Genomic DNA, 24,275 nt, shown 5'->3' on the forward strand with positions numbered 1-24,275 from the left:
CTCTCTACTACTTCATTGATTCTTTCCGTTAACCTCTCGGCACTCCCCCTCGTCTGTATGGCATCGGCAAACCAATCACTCAAACTTTTTGCTTTACATGCAATCATTTAACGGTGCAAAATGTAAAAAAAATGAGCGAGTTGTACAAATTCATTGGCGCCCTGTTGACTCGCTCACTAACTGCAAACATCACCCGCTCGGCTCACAACTCAGGGACAAGCAAGTGCGCAGTCGGCGGACCTTTCAATGCCAAAGGACATACGAAAGCGCGCTGGTAAATGACAGAGTCAGCTTTTGGCGGTTTTTTGTGCTGAAATTTTTTTTACATATATATTTTTACTATTTGTCTTCATTGTTTATTCTCTTGCATGGTTATTTAAATAGCGCAAACATATTTATTTATTCATTTTATAATACCAGCAGCCTTTTACAGGCTTGATGACACATTTTTTATGTTATTTTTTATTGCTGTGCTGATATTTGTTTCCTGTAGGCATTTGTTTAAATTTTTTCGTTTATTTGCATGCTGGATATCAATAATAGAGTAAGGTGAATTTATTGTTTAAAATATACAACATTTTCAATATTTTTATACCTTGATTATTATATAATATATTCTGTCTGTCACGAAGTTGGTAACACCCAAAATTAAACGCCGGAGACGCTATATAAATGATCAGCGTGACGAGCTGCATCGATTTAGCCATGCCCGTTTGTCAGTTTGTTCGTATATTATTATATTCGTTCTTTTCTTTAAACGAATCTGTATATTTGTCGAAAGCACCAGTATCGGCCCATTACAGGTTATAGCTGTCAACAATCAAAATCCAATCCTTTTATGAACAACTTTTTTATTTGACAAGATATTTTAATGAAATTTGTTACAGATTATTTTCCGAAGCAACGGTACAAGCTCGCAACAAATTGTTCAGATCAGACTACTATAGCATATAGCTGTCATATAAACTAAGCTATCAAAATGCAGTCATTGTATGGAGAACTTTTTCATTTGACAAGATATATGCACGACGTTTGGCTTAGATTATTGTCCAAAGCAACACTATAATATCCGAACAAATCGTTTAGATCTGACCACTTTAGCATATAGCTGTCATACAAACTGGCCTAACAAACTCAAGTCCCCGTATGGAAAACTTTTTTATTTGGCGAAATATCTTCACCAAATTTGATATAGATTATTGTCCAAGGCTGTGCCACAATCCTCGAATAAATTGTTCAGATCAGACCAGTATATGCTAAGCTACCATAAACACTAGCGATCTCTATTTAATCTCGACCTAAATATATTTTTTACTGTTTTATGCCCTAAGAAATATATATGTGTGCAGAAGAAGTTCATGTTTTTTTGTTTTTATTCTATTTTTAATTTTTATATTTTTTGTTTATTACTTTTATATTATATTATTTATATTGTATTTTTTACATTTCAATTCTTTTTATTTTATATTTTTGCTCGCCTGCTGTTTAATCGATTTTAACTACACGAATATTAAGCTTGTATACAAAGCGCTTATTTGCACTATAATAAATCATTTGTTATTACTCATATCATATCGGCCAACACAATTTTTATAGCGAAATGGCTCCCTCGCCTGTGCTACACTGCAAATTAATTGAACAAACACCGACGCTTTTAGCCAACAAATTCTTCTAAAGTGCATGCATACATATACAATATATACACACATGTATACATAGATATATAAATACATATGGTAAATATATAGACATATATACACATATGAAAATACATTTAGGTATGACATTTTGTTTGTAATTTTATTTTTATTTTTACTATTATTATTTTTTTATACAAACGTACGTTTCCAACGAATAGCTCATCGATTGCACATAGCAACCTATACATAAATGTAAATATATATCTGTCTCGATATGGACTAAGCCTCAGCGGCCTTCTATTGAGTGCGTCAACGTACTCGGTGCAAACAAATAAAATATCCAATGGATATAAGCTTGCAAGCGCACACATGAATAATAATCATGCACACATACATGCAATATCGCAATATCTACTTCTAACCTGCAAAACAAAGCAACTGTGTGTGTGCACCGCTTATTGTCAAGTGAGTTGTAATCATAATGTGAGCGCCTGCTTTCCAGCTAAAACTATAATGAACTTGAACTTTTTTCTCTCTCAAGTTTATGGCCATGTTTTAGTGCGCAAATACATGCCTACATAAACATAAGTAGATAAAAATAGGTATATGTTGCATAGAAAAGTATGCTTTAGTGCAATGTCGGTCTACGGAGCGTATGAGTGATAAGCGCTGATAAGCAGACGCCTCCATTGGATACTCATTTTATGTTGCTATGGTGGAAATATATACTCATTTATTTACATAAAAATATTTTTAGTGCTTGATACCGTAGCCGAACTCCGGCAGAACCGCCGAAAAAGATGTCTGGCAGCGAGGAAAATTTTTCTGCTTTCAATTATCAAACCACACAATAAATTATTAAAACCAAAACCAAAAAAGTTTATTAATACTATAGATTAATTATAGTACTATAGATTAATACAGATAATGATCGAAGGCTTAGTTAAAATACTGATTTTTGAAAAAAAAACAGTTTCCCAAAAAAAAAATCGTGTTTTGTGATAAAATTTAAACTTAAGAGTGGCTTTAAAATCGAAATTGTTTTCAAAAATCTCATTCCTTCTATGATTACCCGGCAAATATTTCTAAGAACGTCGCATGAAAATTTCAAACCGATCGCTCCAGCCGTTTCGAAGAAATTTCTTCACTGACTCTGGTTTTTGTGAAAAATGCGTTTAAAGCTTTGGCAGACATAAATCCGAAACTATGTCCGGTATATCAACATCAAATTTTCGGAGATTATTTGCAAATATAAGTACATGCGATAAATAAATAAAAAAATTTTTTTTTTCTGAATTCACAAGTCGATATAACCACTTAAGCGCGCATTTAACTCGATTTTGCGCACATTGACCATAACTTGTTATTGCTTCTACTTACTTTTCAGTTTTATCTCGCATGTAGCTTGTGGTTAATGTCAGTAAATATGCACGCATTTTCATTATAAAACCGTCATTACTTGCACGCCTTGTTGTTTTTGTTCATGTAACGTTGTCATAAGCGCTATCTTGACGCCCACTGGCCTTTGTGCCGCGTATCGAAGTTCAATAAAACGTATTTATACACTCGCATATGTGTTTTTCAAAGCAAAATTTTATCAGTGCTCGCCCTGACAATTGTCTCTTACTCTCTCTACTCAACAGCACATAAATACACGGCTCATTGGAAATCGAAGCAATTTCAATCGCTGCTGTCGCGTGCGATAAGCGAAAAACCCTGTGCTAACAGCAAACCAACTGGTTATTAATCATTTTATTTGTTTATTTTTCTTTTTTTTTTATTCTCTTAGTTTGCTAGCTACACTTTAATTGCACTCTTAGTATATGTATTTTTGTTTAGTCTGTTCGTCTAAGCCACAAAAGTAATATACAAGTAAGTGATAACGCGCGCTCGCTGATAACATTGCGTTGGCGTATGTAGTTGTTTTTGTTATTGTTGTCTTTTTTGTTACCACAGCGTTTCCTTCATGATGCTGTTTTAATAATCTCTTTTATTTTATTATTATTTCCGAGCTAGCGAGCAAAAGGTGCGAGCGAGTTAGTATTAAGGAATCTTTACGAATATTATATATTCTTCTTAGCTCTTGAAAATCGCTTTGTATGGAAATATTAGTAAATATTGTGCATATAAATATGTACTCGTTAGTATATAATATATGTGTATATAATATTATGTATATAGTATTATTGAAAAACAAGTGTTTAAATTTAATTGTTTGCTCTATTTATTTTCAGGTAAGCAAAAATCACGGCAGTGCGAACATGCTATTTATGGCTTAAGGTAATACTAGAAATTAGAGTAATTACTAAGGTTAGAACTTAAGCACTTAATTATAACAATTTTGTGCATTATTTTTACAATGTTTTATTAAAACAAGAAAATATGTTAACTTCGTTTGCATTGAAATTGTAAAACCCGTCTAAGGTGCTTTTCTTATATCCTAAAAGGGTATACAAATATCTCTATCTTGATTTTGATTGGTCAGTTTGTATAGCAGCTATATACTCTAATGATCCGATTTGAACAATTTTTTAAGAGATTGCACCATTGCTTTGAATAATAATTCGTACCAATTTTCGTGACGATAGGCCGTCAAATAAAAACTTTTCCATACAAGGAATGGATTTTAATCGATCAGTTTGTATGAAAGCTATATGCTATAGTAGGCCTATTGCGTCGTTTTCGACAAATTACCAGCTTCTTAGGAAGAAAAGCGCATGTGCAAAATTTCAGATGGATAGCCCAAAAACTGAGTGACTAGTTCTCGTATAAACAGACAGACGGACATGGCTACATCGGCTGACCTCGTCACTATGATTATATATATATATACATATAATACCCTATACTATATACTATACTATGCTATACTATATACCCTATAAAGGGTCTCCGCCATTTCCCTTTAGGTATTACAAACTTCATGGCAAACATTATGTATCCTGTTCAGGATATACATTTTCAAGAAAGAATTAATTTGAATAACCCTCGTAAGCAATAAATTGGTTTGATATGAATTCTTCAAAAATATTTAATTTATGTAAATGAAATCGAATTGCAATCAAATTACAAAAAATTACAAGTTAATTATTGTATCGAATATTCAATATATTCACCTCATCATTATTTTTTAATGTGATATAGTATTAGGTTCTAGAGATCCCAGAAGTATTCTGGCAAAATAAATGTGTTTTACAAATAGCAAAACTTATTCGCGAGTGTGAAAAATTTCCGATAGTATTAAAAATTATTCTCAAGCTTTAAATTTTAGTCCAAAACTACTCGCGATACCTAAAATACTTATTCCCAAATGTTTAAAATTATTGCTGAATGTTACTTGGGAATATTAGAAATTATTCGAGAGTAATAAGTATTAGATCCTGTGCGAAATATTCCGAAAAAATTTTGCACAATTGCTGGAAAGTAAGACAATAATGTTAGAAATCTTTTGCGAGTGATAAAACTTATTCGCGACTAATGACATTTAAGGGAAAACTCTTAACGAATATTAAAAATAGTTCGCGAGAGTTAAATACATATCTAATGTTCCAATGTTTTTACGAGGCATAGAAATTAATCGCGGTTTTAGAAATTAATATTAATTATTAAAAATAATTCGCGAGAAGAAATTTAAAACAATCTTCAAATTTTTTTTTTTTTTGATAACTTTGAATCGAAGAACGAATATTGTAACACTTTGTAGTAATTATGGTGTACTCATCACTATGGGTGTGATAAATAATAGGTAGTCTAGGCAAAGGTTCAACAATCTGACTTAAGTGAATAATTGGTTTATTTTGATAATTTTCGCTTTCAACAATAGTGTAAAATCCAACATTCTCTAGTAAATACTTCGAATGATGAGAATGAAGATAATGATCTATATGATCTAGAGAGAGGCGCAATAGGTAATGAGAGCTATAAATTTAATTTCAAATTTTCTGTTGAAAGTTATTTCTTTATTCGAAATAGAAAAATACCGACCGGGGGGCAAAAAGTAAGAAGTTGGTTATAAACTACTTCTTTATTTGCGATAATATCATCACTCTGACATAATGGCTCCTCTCAATCACTCAATTAACCCTTTCGCAATTTGCACTCACTTATCATAATAAATTGTTGTTCTGTTTTGGTAAAACTTCACAATAAAGCACCACATAAATATTTCGATAAATATGTATATACAAAATTATATTTTTAGCCGCGTATTCGCCCTAATTTCTTCACTATCTTCTTTATTTTCACTACATCAGATAACATTTAATTCACTTTTATGCGAATTTTCTTTGTTTTTATTTTATACACATTTCTGTATATTTTTGCGCTTACGCGTCTGTGTGCTTTTCCGCTTAATGTCTTTGTTTTTATTGGCATTGGTTTTTTCGTTCGTTTTTTTTTTTTTGTATTTTTTTATTGTTTCTTTGATTTTCACAGTTCGATTATCGGCCGCCTCTGCCTATCAGCCTGCTATGCTCGGCAATGTTCGTTCATTCCGTTAACCATATCGATACACAACGGACGAATCGGTTTGCCATTTCGCCTTCGAACAGCTGCTTTTTCGATATTTACACGAGTGTGTATTCTAAACATTTATAATTGTGTTCTGTTGGCTATCACTAACGCTCGCGCTCGTGCCGTTGGCTCGCGTTTGTGGTGCAAACAAGTTGAGTTGCGCGAAAAACAATTAAAACCCCGTACAACAAATAGATTTTGCAAAATTTAATGTCGCCCATTCTTTTTCGCGTTTTTCGTGCTAATTTTCTGCAGCTCTATTGTTGCATTTGCATGTTCAGTGTGTAAAAAGTGGCTGCAACTGTGTGCATTTCTCGTTTAATGAAGTCATTAAATTTTGAAAACGTCAGCAAAGTACAAAACAATTATTTGAAATAATGACTATTCTGTGCGCACACGCGAGTGTATATTTTAGCAATTTTGCAAAAATTTGTTTATTTTCAAAAGATAGTAAAGTTGTAATACAAATTTTTTGCGAAACTGACGTGTGAAGTATTTCATTTAGATGAAGTGATATATTCGATTTTAATAAAAAGCAACTGTCTGAAAAATTAATAAAAAAAAGGAAAAAATAATTATAGAATTTATGATCTAGATAATGCTAAGCACGTTTAAGATAAGGTTAAATTGAATAATAATGAGTGTTAAGTAAATTTCTTAGAAAAAACAAAAAAAAACTTCTGCTGCTCAAATTTGAATATTGGAACATGCTTGAATATTAATGAAATAATTTTTCGAGCGTAAGCTATAAATACAAAAATTGATTTTATGTAGTGTGAGTTCATTAAGACAGCTCTATTATTACAATACTAATTTAATAAATATTTGGTGAGTTGAAAATAATATTGTGAAATGTTTTACAAAAATTCAAAGAAGATATAATTTAAGAATTCATATCGCAAGTGCTTTATAGTAATTTAATTAAACACCAGTATATGCACATCCATTTCAACTAGCAAACTCCTGCGTTATAATAAGTTGTTAAAAAGTTGTCTAACATGTATACCAGAAAGACCCTATAGAAGTTAATTAATATTTTTATTTCCTACTATGATATGCATTGTGAACAATTTACTAATTGACTAAATGAAGTATATGTCTGAAAAGAGTTTAAGACAATTAAATGTTAATCTGAGTTGTTGAACAGCAAACAATTTGATGTGTTAGAGAAAATCATTTAGTAATTGCTTAAATGAAGGACTGGTTGAAAAGAATTTAAGGCAATTAAGATTAAAATGAGTCTCATTGAGTCTATAAAGCTTACACAATTAGTACTCGAGCAAAAATATTTACTAACCGACTAAATCAAGGACCTAACTTAAAAGTTTTTAAAGCAATTAAGAGTTAATGCAGTCGAAATTGAACAATTAAGTTTACACAATTAGTATTAGAATAAACAATCTACTAACTAACTAAATCAAGTACCTAACTAAAAACCTTTTAAGCCGATTAAGTCTTGCATTCAGTCAATTAGGTGCTGAACCCAATAAATTAGGCTTACACAATTATTATACGACAGATGACAGAAAAAACAAGTTACTAATTGAATAAATTAGGGACATATCTGAAAAGCCTTTGAGGAAATTAAGTGTTAACAGAACCACTAAAACTAAATTAAGAGCCTGTCTGAAAAGCCTTTGAGGAATTAAATCATATATGGAGCCGCCGAGTTGTTGAAAAATAAACTAAGGCAATCTGCGTTATCCTATCTTTTTACCATAATTAAAATTTATTGTTTATAAATTACTAATTGACATTTAATTAATAAAGAATAATATTTTTTGATGCAAAGAATGTTTCAATTGACTAAATTAAGCAAATTTTCGATTATTACTTCATTAAGTTATTTAAAAAAAAAAAATTGTCTAGTTGACTAAATTAGGTAAGTAAAACCTTTCAATTTAATTTAAAGTGACTTTTGAAAATAAAAATTTTTTGAATAGCTTTTAAAAAAAAATTGCTGAACGTGTTTTTTTATTTACTTTTCCTTTTAACAATTTTGTTCTCTCCATGCTACCAAACTTTACATGCTTGCATTGGAAATATCACAAGAACTAATTCAAAAAAAATTTATTTGAACATAAAAACCGAATGAAAAATTACATGTCAAAAGGTAAAGTTACTGTAGACAAACGATTTCTGTCAACGAATGTTATTAAAAATCACTGAATGAAAGATAATTTGCTGTCATGATGTATGACTTTAAACTGCAACAATTAATTTGATATCGCAACAGCTATCGAGTTCAGCTATTATGCCTATCAATTCTTAACTGGGCTAATTGCGTAGTCCTTCAATTATCTCAAAAAATATTTGCATCCTTGGTCAAAAAAAGCGCTCTAAAAATTAGCAAAATTTCATATTTCAAAATATGACACTGACCCAAATTGGTTAAAAAAACAGCAAACATTTACTCAATGATTTTCATATTTGTGTTCTGCAAAGCCATGTATCTCGCACATTCCCGTCATTTCAAGGCCAATATAAGTGCATATAAGTTAAAAAAAAAACTCGGAAGAGCTTTACATACAGTTTGCTTTAAAAATTCATTACATTACTTTTGCTGCTTTTTAGAAGATGAAAATTGCTTTGGCAGCCACTGAATGGCATAAAGCATAGCCGTTTAGCAACATTAGTATGTATGTCTGTATATATGTTTCTCAAGTCCCTTAATTCACGCTGTTTGCCAATGCAAATGTAAATTATTTTCATTTCCGTTTTTATCGTTACCCCACATTCCAAATTTTAGCACTTGCAATTTTTTTTACGAGCACAATTGCTCAATAAAAAAGCCTCAAATTGAAATGGCAAATTTCAAATGTATTTTTTATGTAAACATAGCATAACATACATGCATACCTACATATTTTAATGTTGAGAGCTATTTTCAGCGATAAATATACATTTATTGCAATTGAGTGATTTTTTCTAGAAGACCAGCAGTAATAATCTTGGTTGATTACATGATATTAAGACATAATGTTAAAACCCAGTCTTGCCGATTGTTGTAAAAACCTTTTAAAATTTAATATGAGATTACAGTACCTACCAAGCCTCCTAGCTCATATGTAAATCAGTTTTCTTAGCCCTTAAAAGTGCAGCATATAATTGGCAAACAGTGTTGAATCTGAATATGTAACAGATGAAAGAGAGAAAAGCGTATAGTATAGAGTAAAGTATAAAAAAATGCCAGATCAGGATCTGATCTTTATAATTTTTTCTGGATTGTCGCTTTTAGAATAAATTGCAGACCTGTGTTTCTGTGAACATATCTAAAGCTTAAATAATAAAGCTTCCACATAAATATTATATTACACAAGTCATTCGAGAGCTATATATGCCTCCTTTTGTCTTTTTATTATATTTCTAAAACCGATTTCCAAACGAGGCCTCAATTGAATTTCATTTGTTTAAAAGTTCTAGTCGAACCAGTCACTCAGATATTGTGATATCAATCAGAATATCCATATCCACATATCCTTTTCTCCTCAAGAAGCTGCTGTCGAAAACGCCGTTATCGGACCACTATAGAAGAAAGCTGACATACAAACTGAATAATCAAAATCAAGTTCTTATATAAAAACTTTTTTTATTTGACAAGATGTCTTCACGAAATGTGGTATAGATTATTATCCAAGGCATCGCTACAACATTCGAGGAAATTGTTCAGATCGGACAACTATAGCATATGCCATACAAATTGAACGATCAAAATCAACTTCTTGTATGAAATCATTTTTATTTGTGTAAGAAATCTAGCTTTGGTGCATTCGAAGTTTTCGTTTTTTATTGTTTAGAATAGCTTAGCCTAGCACTTTTTCGAAAAATATCTCTAAATTTCGATGTAAATTGTTCGCTGTAAATTTTAGAACCATTTTTAGGGTCTGCTATTGCTTGATGAGATTTTGCTGAATACTCGTTTAATATATAGATTTATGGTCTCGTCGTAAATCTAACCTTTATATAACCTTTCAACTTTCTTCTAAAAATTATCAAACATATAAAAAATTTTAAGTATTTCATGAACACGGCGCCACCTATCGGCTCGAACGTCAAACCTTTTTTTCTTTGCGAGTTGAGAAAGCATTTGAGATAAATTATTTTAAACTATTTTGAAGAAATGTGTTGATTAAAGCGAAAGCAAATCACACCACTTCACCTCTTCTTACCCTATCTACCTTCTTGATGAAGCAGCAGACAACTTTTAAAACTTGGTAAACACTTTTAATGAGCTTGAACTAAGTTTATAGAAGCATTACACACATATTTTGTACCTTAAAAACTCATAAGCAATAGGAGACTTAATGAAGTTGAGACATTAAGACAACCGGTGCAGATATGTCATATGACATACTTTTTAATGGTGTATGCTGCTCTCAACTTAAGCAGAAATTTTGTCACATCAATATTTAATTTTGCTACAAAAACAGCGAGAAAATTGTAACAGGGCACTAAAAATGTGACCAAAATTTAGTGCTTTCCATAAATATACTAAAGTCATCGCTTTCAATTGTCCAAAATCTCGACACGCCATTTGCCCAGTAACCTTTTAAGATTTTGGTAGATATTTACTCTAGCAATTTTGCAAATTTGTCGTCATCTGCTTCAACTGCAACGCGCATTTGCTCAGCATTATCCTTGGCAAAGAAATTGCTTACAAAATGAAGCGGAAGGAATCTGTATGCAACTCTGCACAAATACACTCGCCTTTTTTTTTGTATTGAAATATGATCTACTCTACTGTTTTGCCACAATTTTTTTTGGCAAGCATTAGAATGGAAAGTCTGCTGTTGCCATAGCGCCACAGTTACACAGTTCTTCTATGTACCTACGTATATATACCTATATATTATATTTGTACTTCATTGTTCTTTATACCGCTCTATTCCTTCTGCTTTTGTTTTTTTTTTGATTTTTGCTCAACAATTGCAGAGACTCTGTGTCACCTGGCCAAGTGCCAAGTTGCGAGTTCGCCCATTACAGTTACTAAATGTGTGGCAAATTTAAAATTGCATACATATATAGTATATATATATAGAGTGTATAAGTTCTACAAATTTACAAACCTATTTCCAAAGTAAATTACGAAAAATACAAGACAATGCGCGAGGCTGCAAAACGTTGTACAAAATTTTTACATGCAACTCATTCAGAACTGTTTAAATTTGTGGTATTCAATTACAAATATGTCTTTCAGTATTATTTTTTATAATCTTACTGAAAATAAGTCATTCTTACAGATTGGAGTAACCATTTTTAATTTCTATTTACCTTTTTTTATTATAATTTTGTGAGAGGCGTGTTTTTACGTAGAACTCTTGGTTTTTCTCAAAACTATAGAGAACTGTCAATGAAGGTTTTCTGCTGACGTATCAGTCCTTGCGATGAAGACTGGAACATCTGGCGTTGATGAAATCTTCAACGAAGTTAAAGAATTGTAAAGCTTAACTGCAAATACAAGTATTACCTTCGAAAAAGTGCTAGTTAAATTTGATAATAATTTCATTTCATAATTCTCATTATTCCAAAAGGTTTTAAAATAGCTAACATTCTCTACATTTGACTGCTCTAGAAACCGAAAAGGTCTCACTAAACGTAATGAATCGATAATAGTAACGAAGGGCAGACTACTCGCAACGATTCAACTCTTTTGTTGAACACTAAAACATCTAGCGGTAAAAAAAACTTCAACGAAGTTAAAGAATTCTCAGCCTTGCCTTTGTAAAACTACTAGTTGGATGTACCATTACCACAAGCTGTTCCTACTTTTCATCTTTCGACTCAGGAGTGTCACAGCTCCATTTCGTTCTACAAAATTTGATTTAAATGTCAAGTATCTATTCGATCTTCTTGCTTTGACTTGATGATGTTAGAAATATTGAAAGTACTTTATACAATTCATTACTCGAACCACCGATTTTCTACTAATTGCCTTAATTAGTTGTGTTACTACCCATGCATCTAATTAAAATTCTCAGCACAATTATCGCCTTTTTCAACGAGTGAATCACTATCTATTTTTTCATTTGCCCCCCACTATTTCAAAGAAGCTGCATTTATTTATTAAACTAATGTGAGGAAAATCAGCAACAACATAACTGCAACTGATAATAAACATTTTCAATTAAATATTGACGCGTGTGTATTATTTTTTTATTTTTTTTTCGCTAGTCAAAGGGTAAAAACCCACAAACTCAAATCTATTTGTATATGTTTGTATGAAATTTGGCATTTTGACCAACCTATTTATCTTTGATTTTCCGGATATTCCATTACTTAGCCGATTAACCGATTTTTGCTGCGCATTTAGTTAATTGCATACGCTTTTAATGTTGCTTTTGTTAATCATTATGTTGTTTTTTTTTTTACTGGTTTTTGATACTTTTTTTTGTGCTGTTTTTTTTTTACTGTTTTCCGATGTTTTTTTTTGCTGTTGGCTATTCCTGCTAAATTCATTTCATTGTGTATATTAATTTTCAGGCTGCCAATCAAGTAAAAATAATTACTAAAACTGCTAAAAGCAGCGGCAACAAATTTTGTTGCTGACAAGCGAAGGAAATTGCGACGTACAGTGGGACGAAAGTGCATAAAATATTTTTAAAAAAAGTTGTATCCAAAAGTTAGTATTGATGACGAATTAAACCTAAAAAATCATATATTTGATTGATAACACAAAAATTAGCATTAGCTTAATTAAGAAATTTGAAAATAAATATTTTAGAAGATTTTGAAAAGAGTTTTTTAGAGGTGTAGTCGTTGTGATAATAACATTTTTCATTATTTTAGAAAATTTGTAGAAATTTTGAACATTATCCTTTAATGCCATCATGAGAGCCATATGCACAATGTGCTGTAAAAACACTAAATGTCACAAAAACTGCGATTTAATTGAGACAAAGCAATGAGTTGCATAAAGAACTTTCTAACATCATTAAGTCAAACCATCAACCGAATAGCAACTCGAATGAAATAGAACATAATTGATCCGAAAGAAATTTAAAATTAAGAACAGCTTACGGTATTGACACATCCACCTGGTATTTCTTTCGAAAGTAATATTTGATGCAGTTAGTGGATTCTCTGACTTTGTTAAAGATTTATTTAAAGCTAGATGTTCCAGTGTTCATTAAAAGGGCTGTATCGCCATAGAATAGTGTGACCTTCGCTGCTAGTATTGAGTCAATATGTTTGATGAGACCTTCACAGTTTGTGGAGCAGTCAAGTGTACTGCATCTAAGCTATTTTGAGATCTTTCAAGAAACTTACTTTATTAACCGATATTTTTATCATTAAAATCCTAAAAGTTGTCTCACTTTTATAAAGTTAAAAAAACAAAATAATGCAAAGAGGCCTCTTTTTAAAGCCAGCAGAATTGTAATGCCTTATAATCTTGAAAAGCCATAAAAAATTATACAATTATAGAGAAAGATGAAGTGATGACTAAAGGAAAGTATATATAAAGGCCAATGAAGACCCAAATAAAGATACAAATATTTTACAAAGTATTGAAATAAATGTTTATATAATTGTAGACAACCTCCGCAGCCACTGAAATAGTATAGTATGTCATTATAGACCTGGGATCATGTTAAACATACTTCTTAAATATTTCAACCCAATAATTCGATATAAAATTATTTCTTGAAGTCTTTCACAAAAATTATTGTCAAAACAAAAAAATAAATACATTTAAAATAATATTTCAAAGCAAATATTAAACACTAATGAAATAAAAAATAATTCTATGTAGATCGATCCATACCTAACACATAAGTCTTGAAAAAGACACAAAAGCAATTAGAAAAAATTAATTTTATGCCAAAACAGAAATATATATATTTTTTGGACGACCTCCAACGTTTCTTTATGGGTGTTATAAATATCGCGGTATGCTGAATATACCCTGTGCAGGGTATAAAACGGTTTCATTTCACTATGACGACATCCATAATTGATAACTGGCTTGTATTGACAGCAAAAGCGGTATTATAATGAGGCAGGCATATGAGTGTAGCTAACAGTTTCACGTAATGGCTAAAATTGCACAATAACGTCATCACCTGGCGTGGCGTCATCACCTGGCTCATCGTTATATATACAAACATGCAGATATATACATACATACACTACGTACAATAGTACTAATACACACCTGTATTCACCGTTTGCCAAAAAAAAGCTGAACGAACGAATTTGCCAACTGAAGCTACCAAACTGCGTGACAACGCTTTTTTGTTTTTATTTGCTTATTCCACTGCCAACAGCTGCTACACCTCATCACATTACTTACAGTTGATGGAATTGGAATTGCATGACGCTGATGGTGCGATCGATATGTGTTTGCACACAGAACCATGTATAAAAATGATTGTATATATTGATACATAGTATAACCTTTATGAGTAAATATTGTATTATATTTTAGTACAACATGTTTACCGTTAACTTGAATAGTCATTTACCATTTCAGTGATAATTGCAGCGCCTACTATATAGATACATAAAAACATATACTTACACGAAGATATTTCACCTTTGGTTGAACATGTCTACTTTACAAATCATAGTAATTTTATTTGTTGTAATTACATTGTCCAGTCGTTATGCAGTGGAGCCGATTGCTTTTAATGATAATGGCAACAATTTACTCAAATTGCATTTGCATGTCGCATGTCGCTTTATCATTTCTCATGCTATTTTTCATGAAATATTTCACCTCTGTCTCTCATTACTATAAGGAATCAGAATCAGAGAACAAGATTTGAGAATCCTTCAATACTGACAACCCTGAATTCTTATCATAAGTTTTCCCCTAATTATATAAGAACCTTGAGTTCCAAGCTCCGTGGAAACAATGTCCGATATTCACCATCACCGATTTTCGATCACCAAAATTTTAATTTTAAAATCTTCCCCGATTATATAAGATTACTAAGCTCGCAGCAGTTCATTGCCAGCAATGTTTTCTGTTGTTGAAGGGCGCATTTTTGAGGGTAAATAAGCCAACCGTAGCTTCCTCATAAAGTTTTTTTTTTGTAAATTTTTCCTAGAGAAGCTGTTTGATGGGCTTCAAAAAAAAAGTTTTTTTTGTTGTCTTTTAATTCCCTAACATCTCTAGAATATTGTCCTTAAATCTTAATTGATCCGAGTAACAATTTTGGAGATACAACTGGAGGTCAGCTATATAGTCACTTAAAATTAAAAGCGTTCTTCTTGAAACTGTGTCAAGATTTCTCGCGCACCGATCTTTTTGAAGTTCGTCGAAATATAATTTACATGGTCATGAACGAAGAATTTCAATTACAACTATTTAAGAAAACAAAAACGTCGGGAAATTTTGCATTGTTTTGTAAAAACGTCTACTAATACGTCTAAAAAATTTTTTTTACTTTTTTTTTGTTTTTTTTTTGTCCAATACCTAATTTACGGCCTTAATTAAAACGCGTATTATTATATTTTTACTTTTGATGAACCTGTAAAAAGTTCTGCAGCCAACGCGGAGTCACATTTTTTTCGAGGAACTACCGGAAAAGACGTCGAGTTTTGAATATTTTTCTTTGAAAATGCAAAATCTTTGTAAAATATGTATCTTTGAAATAATCAAAAAGTTTGAATAAGATATTTCATTTTTTATATTAAAAAGAATTATTGAAAATCGGCCGCTTTTCTCACTCGACGAAACCCATGTAGCCCTTTAATAGAGTAGCGCATACGTTACTGTTTTCTGAGCCTTAGTTAAGAATTACTAATATCTGTTTTGGGATTTTTCATATATACAAGTCCACCAAATAATAAAGAGAAGCCTCGATTAACACACTAAAGACGTTATTTAGCTCCAAATTCTATAAGTCATTAAAACTAAGAGCAACTAACTTATTGCATATTTTTTAGAAACAGTAGTCACTTCTATTCCTAAGACTTAAGAACACGATATAAATTATTTTTTAATTTCAAATTATTAGAGTTTTTCAGAGTTTTTTCCCTTCTCTACGCCATTTCAATGAAATATAATAATTATTATAAATCTCCAAAATAATTCTCTCTTCATATATTTTTTACTCATTTGTTTTAGTTTACATTACCGTTATATGCTTTATACTGTCAGCTCTCATATATGTGGTCAGCTGTCACATAGTTGTCAACTGTCAGACAATATTCCGACGAGAAGCGTTTACTTAAAATAAAAATACTGCACCGTATCATTATTGTTGCTTTTGCCATAGATTCAGTGCATTAAACCGTTGTCAGTTATAGGCTGTCAAGCATACTGTCAACTCTACTAACTGCTTATATATTGCATTGCATATATATATATATATGTTTTATATATATTTTATTAGTTTTGAAAAATCTCCGAAATTCTGCGCAAATACTATTTTTCCATGTACTTTCAAAAGTAAATACACATTGAGAAAATATTATATTATTATTTACAAAGCTTTCGTGCGCTTGACGCTCACTTTTAATACGTGCAATGCACTGGAGACAGCTCTTTGACATATACTACTATAGAATAAAGAAGTTTCGCAAAACTACCAACAAATACCTATGTATACTTGTATAGGCAAGTTGACTTCAAAATTGTGCAGCGCACAAAAACCAGCTGACTTGTTGCTGAGACGTCAACCACCAGTTAAGTGATATTTTCGAAACAAAGCGCCTAAAAGTATGCGACTTTCGCCAACTAGGCTCATTGAGGCACATACAACAACTAGCTATAGCATAACAACAGGCGTACAAGTAAATTTCAAACATTCTTGCATAAAAAGCGTTAAGATATTTCCAGAAAAGTTTCGCCATCATAATTTCTTCTCTGCAAAGCAATGTTTATGGTTGTGGGAAAACGTCGACGTAGGAGGCCTTAGTAGCAAGTAAAAGTGAAACGTGAAAGTGTGCGAATAAACAAAGTTCAAACAACAGCGCATAGTTGAATTTTAGGCAGTAATACAAATAAATAGAATTTGCGTTCGCGTTTGCGCCTAAAAATAGACTTCGCTAGTTTGCAAGTAGTGCAGCTGCGGTGCATGAAATGTGCCCTGTGCGTCACAAGCTGGTGTGACTAACGCGCTGGCAGGAATTTTAATGAGTTTTACAAGTTTTTAAATGCCTCCACAGAGATAAAGGTGGGAGAGTAAATAAATATGTAAAAGTAAAAATATTTGGTTTTTTGTAATCTGGATATATGTATATACATACAAGTATAATATTAGATTTTTGAAAGGAGAAATTACTCAGCTGCTTACGAAGCGCATCATACACGTATTTATTTTTGTACGTGGAATTCGACATATTTTATGTCGGTATGTAAACCTTGAGTAACCTTTTGGCATTTAATAAACGGTTGAGTTGGTTTGACATGTTCTGGAAACGATTTTGATGGATGATTTTAACTTTTTTTCATATAATTTATAATTGTCTCACTTAGCAGGCGATCACACAGTCGCTCGTTAGTTGCTCACAAAACAGTTGACAATACTAGCTACCCATATATTTAGAATTCATTCTCTCTGACTAAGATGACCTTTCATAACTCGAGGACTACACCGCCGATATCAACCAAATTAGATCCGTAACATTATCCCGACATTCTCATGCTACATTGTGAAAATCGGTCTAAAACCAAGCCTACTACCCATATATCACAAATTTAAATTATAAATGAATCGTTCACTTGACGTTATGCAAATCAAGCACCTGTGAAGAAATTCGAATAAAAATTTGCAGGAATAGTTCATTCGAGGTATGTCATCTCTCACCTAGAAATGCTCGAAATCAGATCGTACATTTTCAAGCCACCAGCTACCGAATATGTAGACATCAGCGCCATATGTATGACTTAATACGGAAAATATCGGTCAATATTTGAGATATATAAATAATATTCAGAGGGCATCTTTTCCTGATAATAATGTGACCTTGTGCTAAATATGCGTAAGGTAAGGTTAGGTTATGAGGTCGATCTGAACAAGGTTCTCACTTGGACAGTTTAGAACAACGTTCCGTTCTGTTTCCTAAAGTTCCTATATAACTAAGATCATAAGATACTTACAAATCGACAAAGCGCTTCGAGCCTATCACAAATTTGTTCAGACGGCCAACGTCAGTTTCGGCTATGAATCCTGATTCGTCGATGGTACAACTACCGAGATGTTTCATCCTCTGTCTTGCAAATACGGAACAATGGAGGATGTTTTCACCTCATTTTACTCCATACAAGTATAACTTTAGCAACTTGCGTCTGTCAAGATTTTTAACCTAACCGCATGAATGCTTACTGGACAATGTCCAGTGAGAACCCCTACTATTGCGGCAAAGTGAAATTTGCTGAGGGCAAGTAATTCAGAAGTTCTCCTGCGTTCTACTCTAGGTCTAAAGGATCTTGCCATCGCACAGGAGCCGGTTGTTAACCAGCGCTGTTGAAGTAGCTTGATGCTATTTCTAGTGAGGACAGGTGGCAAGCTCAGAGCTAGTATTGCCGCTCTGCTATTGGAGTGAATGCTTATCCTGAAAGAGGCTGCACTTCGTAGCAGTACGTCTTTGATTGAATATGGATAAATCGGGTCAATACTGCCCTTAGCCCTCATATACCTAATGTAAACATTTTCTAACTTCCGCTTGACTTCATATCGCATATATCGGTCAATATCTGAGTTATCTTAATTTTAGATATCGTCCTTCTAAAACTTGCATGTCCTTATGTATGCTGTTTTCACATCAAACCTAGTCGATGACGTCACTATTCACAATCTTTCGCATAGCGTAGGTCTTTATTGTGATGTATAAATTCCTGCTTATTGCTGTTTACCAAGTGCCGAGGCGTAAAATAATTGCCACAAAAGCCGTTATTAACACTTAATGGCTGCCACTGTGTATATTGATAACTGTAGGCGTTGAAAATTGTTTAAAAATCCTTTTGTATTTACAGCAGTAATATGCATTCTTGTTATGGTTTTTCAGTGAAATACAATGGCGTGATATACAGTTATATATACTTGTAGATAAATTTGGTTCACTCAATTACTCTCCTTTGCTCGCATACTATACCCATATCGCCTGGTAGGTCTTACAAATGTGTGTTCTTTTAGTGCCGCTGTAATATCTAAATCTTGTATATGCCTCTCTATCCACTTCAATTTATACCTCCTTTTCTCTTTCTCCAACACTTTTACTGTTGCTATGTGGCAAAGTTGTGCATTTTGCAGTACCGTGCTTTGGCAATTTGCTCCATCATTCAAAGCCGCCGCAATTTGTAGGCGTCTTAGCGTTGCCACACCATCTCATTGTGCCTCTCATACTATATGTGGATGTGTGTGCGTTTGTGTACCTTCGGGCATTCTTTCGCATACAAACTTTCGCTGCAAATTTTCGCTTGAATAATTGTTGATCCTTTGCAAATGGAGACGGCCCTTATTGTTTGCATTTAATCCTCATGGGTGTAATTTGATATGCTCGACTTTGTATGCAAGTTTTTACACAAACTTCGGGTGAAGGTTACAGCATAAATTCGCCAAGATTTTCGGGTGTGTTCTGCTTTTGCAATTCTTCTTAGCTTTCAAGTCAACTTTGCAGTGAACTTAATTTTCTAAAGTGTGCTTTCTTTTATCTTTTACAGGTAGTCAATTGTGGGTCTCAGAGACATATGTATATACATACTACCACAACATTGCGGAAATGGTGAGTAGCTGTAAAAATGTCATATATAGTATTTGCATCAATTTTTTATACCAAGTTTAGCGATACGATAATTTACGAACATATTGTTCTGATTGAACCACTCTACCATACAGCTGCCATACAAGCTGACCGAACAAAATCAAGATAAAGTTCCTCTTATACCCTTTTATGCTATAAGAAATGCACCTATCAAGTGTATTATAGCTTCAACCGAAGTTAACGCTTTTTCTTTTTTTCTCACTTTAGTTTATACACTGTGTACCTAGCCTTAGGCCGAAATTTAGTTTAAGGCAATTATCATTGAGTAAAATGTTTTTACCAAAAGATTTTACAAAAATTAAAATTTTTTAGGGATGATCGCCTGCAATGAAATTAAAATTTTTAAAGATTGCCACCTTTTTGAAAATTTAAACTAAAACAAAAATATACATAAGATATACCTTAGAAACATCAAAATATAATTTTGACAAATTTATTTTAAAAAATATTTTGGAAAAGAGGATTGCCACCTATTTAAATTTTTAGGTTGAGTGGAATATATTTTAATGAAACTTGTGGAAGTTCTCGAATCTGTTTGAATCAAAATTGTTTAGCGTTGCCACATGTTTAGTTTTCTGTTCGATTAAATTAAGTACAAAATAAAATGGAATATTACAATATGAGCATAAAACCCAAGGGGTTCAAGAAAAATATTTGTTTTAAAAAGGTTGCCACCTGTTTAAAAATTTAAAACAGACAAGTTATCAATGTGGATATCAAAATCACGATCTGGCTGAAATATTTATTTTAAACGTAAATATTTTTAATGGATCAATAGTATTCGTTCGCTTTAAACATACATTTCCCTAACCCTTCCAAAATAGCTCCGAAGTATATTGCTTTGTATGTATCCGCAATTTTTTTGGCATATATTTAGTTACAACTGTTGTTTTAAAAATTATAAATTATTCAACCGAAAAAAATAAGTTAATTTGAAATTAATTAAATTATAATTAAATCATTATTTGCACTTTTTTGTGAATTGCGCTTCATTAGAACCCCTAAAATGCCTATTTATTCACAAATATTATAATCCCATAAAGGCTTACACTCACACAAAATTAAATATAACGGCAATATTCCATGTAAATCTGCCACTAATTACAAATTGAATGAGTGAGCTTTAAAAGGCAGCCATGCAAATAAATAAATAATAAAATTTGTGACTAAAATTAATTATTATTTCATAGAGTCGAAACGTGATTTCGGTGGTACAAACACGTATTTGCTCTTTTTGTATTGAATACATGTAAATACATATATACATATATATATATTTATAAACACAACAGTTAATTTATTTTCAAATTTCGCAATATGTACCAACTACCAACACTAAGCACAACTTTATGATTAGACAAATAATTAGCACTTGATTTCAAAGCTCGCCACTTCATGTGGGTGCTTTACTTTCCCACTTACCAAGCAATATCATAAACTTTATTATACAAATAAATAATAATATGGCAATATTTCGTCATATGTAATGCTACTTAGTTCACACCTATGAAATCTATAAAATCAAACACAACAAGCGATTAGAGCAAGGACACGGTAATAAGGCTGTGTATAAGGTGGAGTGAAGAGCTTAAGAGTGACATGACGTAGTACTCAAAACCCAATTTATTTATGTTAAATGCAACGCCTCAAATTGTGTAGGTTTTTAAATTATTCACTGAAGGGTTGCCACCAATTTTTTATTTAAAAAAATTTAATTTCTTTTTATGATAGTAAGGTAGGGTGTAAAACAATATAAAATACAAAAATTGTTCGAAAAAGTTGCCACTTATTCATATGTTTAATATAATATCATATACTTAAAAAAAATTTTTATTTGCTTTTTAAATGTTTGTTTTTATACTAAACTGTTGTTTCTGTAGAATTAAAAAATATATAGTGTTGAAATATTCGACAGAGTTGCCACTTTTTTAAATTTTTAAACAATATAATTCTTTTTGGGTGTTTAAATGTTTGCTGTGATACCAAGATGTTATTTCTATAGAAATAATAGAGGATAAAATGTTGAAATGTACGAAAGAGTTGCCACCTTTTTATATAAATTTTTTTTTTTTTTGCTTTTTAAATGTTTGTTTTGATATAAAAACGAGATTGCTACAAAAATTACACTAATTAAATGCATCTTATTGGTCATATCAATAGAAATTATACAACAAATAAAAAACCTGCACACCAAATAATTTTATAGACCTAAATATTTATTAAACATAAAATCATATGCAAGGTCGAATTAATGAAAATGTAGTCATATTTATGCTCTACTAAACCAATGGTTTATTTAACAAACCAATTAAGAGCACACACAAAACGTCAGCGCTGGCGACAGCGGTGCCCCAACACCAATTTACCGGCTCCAGCCGTGGCAGTGGCCATTACAAAACGCATAAAGCTACTTCAGCAGCTACACAAACAGCAACGCTCTAAGCACATTTTCAGCTTAAGACTCGGGCGTTATGAAAGTGCTCCCGCGTGGCCCTTAATGTTGTTGTAGCGCACAGTTGTTGTACGTACTCATGCAATGCACAAATTCGCGACGACAACTAACTAAGCAACTAGCTGTGGTTTGATGATTTGATGATCTAATGTAGACCGTGGATTTTGTTGACCTTGACAAGTGAGCCGTTAATAAATTTCACAACTTATGACAGTTAAGCAAAGACGCTATAGAAAGAGAGAGAGAAAGTGCGTGAAGCATGCGAAGAGAGCGGTGTCAGTCTGGGTGCTACAAGATGTGGAGGAATATTTGTGTGTTTGTATGAAGAGATTTGAAATGACAGTAAAATTCTGCCATAAAATTGCTAAGAGTTACTGAAAGATGTCATTAAAGTAAATATTTTAAGTCATACAAATACTTCTGATTTTCTACGACTATTTTCGAAACGAATTATCTTACGCATAGCCTAATAAAATAAATTTTTGATTATATGACAATAATATAGTATATATACCAATGTGAGTCCCACTCGTATGCAGGTAAAGTAAAAACCTCCCATTTAAATATAATTAAATTTTTGAAGTACCTTTTACACTGCATTGCACCTCAATATATCCGTTTCCAATGCCAGAAAGAAACACTTCACGCTCCAATTAGCTATAATATATTTATTAAAATTTTCCATTTAAATTGAATAATTATTTCTAAATTCACCGGAACTTCGCATAACAAAAAGATTCCGTTTCCGTTGTCAATACTTGTTGTTAAGACACTTAACACCTTTGAGTGGTCTATAAATGGCCCGCAACTTCATATAAAAATATAAACAAATAAACCCATAAATTTCTTAGAATTTATAAATATGTTTTAAGTTGTTATCGCCAACAGTAAACATAAATACTAAATTTTAAAAACATTTGAAGAACAAAGACATTATGATTGCTTATCTAGAAAAATATCAGTCGTATAATTTCAGCGCTTCTTATCGATTTTATAGATTCATTTTAAAGTTTAATATACCACTTAATTTATAGCATTTTGCTTGTCTAGCCTGAAAAACAATTTTCTTCAAGGTAATATGATGCCAAGTGTCGTAGACCCAGCAGAAACTTATATTACACATTTTTTTGATAAAATTAAAATATATATGCATACATAGGTGAATGAATTTTGGAAAGCTACCGCTTTCAATATTTATGGTCATATTCCCAAGAGAACTCACAACCTGTGCAAATAACTTTGACAAATAAAGCTTAAGTTGTTATTGTTGCCTACCTTTTCGCGCGCAGCAAAAGTTTGAACAATAAAAAATGTGAGAAGCTTAAGTAAAGTTGACTCATGAGGTGTACTTTTCAAGAGTAAATTTATATATATATTTTAATTTATTTAAATTTATTGTAATAATTTTCACTCAATTATTGAAAATATGAAACTTTTAGTCTGTCCGATGACATTTTAGGTTTTTTATTTAATTTATTTGATTTTTTTTTCAATTTTAAAATGTATACGATTCTTTGACGATTAAAAATATAAGTATTTTTTATTTTTAGTTTAAGTCACTTTATTATGTCAGAATAAATGCTTCATTCACCAAAATATAATTTCATATTAATGCGTTGCATACATTTGGGAGCGAAAGTAAATTGGTTAGTCAATAAATCCCACGTTATAAACTGGATACAAAAAATCATATTTAGCTGGATTTACTCATATTTTGAGGCGACAATTTATAAACAGACCTTTTCAGAATTGCATATTGACTCAACCATCATTTATTGACATTAAAAGCCAATTGAGTCACAATTAATTGCTTCCCCGTATTTTAAAATGGAAACCATCAGGAGTTCAGGGCTTTGATTTATACATTGAATCAGTTTCACATGTTTGCCAATTGAATAAAAAATTCAAATTTGTTAATTGTTTCATTGTTCATATATAAATTGAAACAATTAGTATTT

At 31.7% G+C, this 24,275-nt stretch overlaps 1 protein-coding gene across 9 annotated transcripts in view; it reads left to right on the forward strand.

Annotated features, from left to right (window-relative positions):
- Positions 1–24,275, forward strand: part of LOC106615535 (EEIG family member 2) — a 158,105-nt gene that overhangs the window by 82,443 nt on the left and 51,387 nt on the right. For 7 of the 9 annotated variants that reach the window (XM_036359814.2, XM_036359808.2, XM_070107144.1 and 4 more), the window contains exon 3: positions 19,765–19,826. The exons of 1 other annotated variant lie outside the window; for it this stretch is intronic. The gene's annotated coding sequence lies outside the window, so the exon portion shown is untranslated. Of the gene's footprint in view, positions 1–6,829; positions 6,981–19,764; positions 19,827–24,275 lie in introns of those variants that run through there. One more of the 9 variants, XM_070107141.1, reaches the window with a different exon arrangement.

This window comes from Bactrocera oleae, chromosome 3, assembly GCF_042242935.1.
Source record: "Bactrocera oleae isolate idBacOlea1 chromosome 3, idBacOlea1, whole genome shotgun sequence".
NCBI classification, from domain to species: Eukaryota; Metazoa; Arthropoda; class Insecta; order Diptera; family Tephritidae; genus Bactrocera; species Bactrocera oleae.